This window comes from Muscardinus avellanarius, assembly GCF_963383645.1.
Source record: "Muscardinus avellanarius genome assembly, chromosome: 1".
Lineage (NCBI taxonomy): Eukaryota > Metazoa > Chordata > Mammalia > Rodentia > Gliridae > Muscardinus > Muscardinus avellanarius.
In genome coordinates, this window is record NC_137786.1 from 41,275,488 (window position 1) to 41,277,684 (window position 2,197).

Below are 2,197 nucleotides of genomic sequence, written 5' to 3' on the forward strand. Positions count from 1 at the left end.
ATCACTCCAGACTTCACAACTCATGTCAATGAATGCCAGGAGGAACTAGTATGAAATACTCCAGACCCTGGAAAAAAACAGCTTCCAACCAAGGCTGCTATATCTTGCAAAAATATTATCCAAATTGATAGAGAAATAAAACATTCCAAGATAAGAAGAAACTTAACAAATTTATGACTTCCAAGTCAGCACTTGAGAAAATACTTAAGAAGGGTAAAGAAGCAAATTCCAGAAATATACAAGAGGTGAACTCCACCAGATGGAGTTATCAAAGGTCTTAACTCCCCAATCAAAAGACATAAACTGGCAATGTGGATTAAAAAAAAAAAACATAGTTCAAGTATATGCTAATTGTAAGAAACTCATTTTACAGCCAAGGATATTCATCGGCTAAAGTGAAGGATGTACAAAGATATACCTTGCAAATGAAGACTGTAAACAATCAGGAATAGCAATGCTAATATCTGATAAAACAAACTTTAAGCTAAAACACATCAGAAGAGAAGAAGTGGGGCACTTCTTATTAATACAAGGAACAATGCAGCAAGAAGATATAATGATAGTAAACATTTATTCCTCAAATGTGGGTGCACCCACATTTGTAAAACAAACTGTTTAAGACATAAGGTCTCAAATAGACCCAAATACCATAGTATTGGGAGACTTCATTATACCACTCTTACCACTAGATTGATCTTCAAAAGAAAAGATGAGCAAAGACTCTTCAGACCTAAAGAACATTATAAGCCAAATGGACCTAATAGACTTATACAGAGTATTTCAACCAGCAACAGCTAAATATACATTCTTCTCAGCTGCCCATGAAACCTTCTCCAAAGTAGACCCCTTCATTTGAGGCAAAATTGCTATCATGAAGCATTCGAACATTGGCCAGCTGTTTGAGGTCATAGACCTGGTTGACTTTGTCTATCTGGTGATGGAGCACATGAGCGGGGCAGGAGGGTATTAGGAACTACATCTGGAAGTTTGTTAGTTTAGAGAAGGAAGAAGCACGGGTTTTCCAGCAGGTTGTGAGTGCAGTGTGCTACTTGCACAAGAAAAGTATCCTGCACAGGGACCTGAAGCCACATAACATCCTCCTGGACACAGAAGGAAACTTCAAAGTCATTGACTTTGAGCTGAGCTGCTCCTTCAAGGAAAGGCAAGATTAACCACTGTCTGTGGCACTACTGGCTACTGTGCCCCAGAGGTCTACGGATGCCAAGGGATGGCCCAGAGGTGGACCTCTGGAGCCCGGGGGTCATCTTCTACTTCATGCTTGTAGGCTGCATCCATTCATTCACTGGCACCATCTGGAAGCAGCTGCAGGAGAAGGTGCAGCAGGGAAGGTACTGAGTGCCCTCTTACATCACTATCCAGCCAGAATTTATCATCAGCTGTCTACTGACTGATAACTCTGAAGTGAGAGCCATCATTAAGGAAATCCTGGAACACTTGTGGCTCAGCCCGGATAAGGAGCATACACCTTCTCCTAAGGACCTGCTCCCCAAATGTTTGAACTTTGCAGTCTTTAGAGTCATGTGCTGCCTGAGTTATGACTCACACCAGATCTGACTGTCAGTGCCAAACAGGATATTTGACAATGCAGTGGTGACATACCTGCTTATCCAATGCCCTTTGAACAATGAGGCAGAGGCCACCTTCATGGCTGGGCTACTTCTATCCCCAGGAGATCCTTCTACCTTCTCGATGCCACCCAAGAGGATGGCCAGCCTTCTGGTTTCTGTCCTCTAAGGAACACACACTGTCAAAAGAGAAGGGCAGAAGAGATAGCATGCCTGTCATTTTCCTGAGCTACCTGCCGAAGAGGACTCCTACTCCCAGCTGCAGCCTCCCTCCCCTGGGCCAGCATCCAGCAACTCCATCATGAGCCCACTTCCAGGACCCATGAGGACATAAAAGCTTGGATGTGGGTCATGAGGAAGGTTGTTATCCACATCATCCACATGTGCTGTTGCTGTGTGCTCGTCCCCAAAGCCAACAGAATCGCTTCAGAGAGAGGGGGACAGAGGTGTCCCAGACTATTCAACACTATTCAACAACAGAATTAATCCAGAGATCACGGGGATGAAATCAGCTTTCAGGATACTGACTTAGGCCAGAATGGACTCAGCTGCAGGTCAATGCACAACTGCATAGGCTTCTTTACACAGATTCCATTTAAAAGGCCCCACCT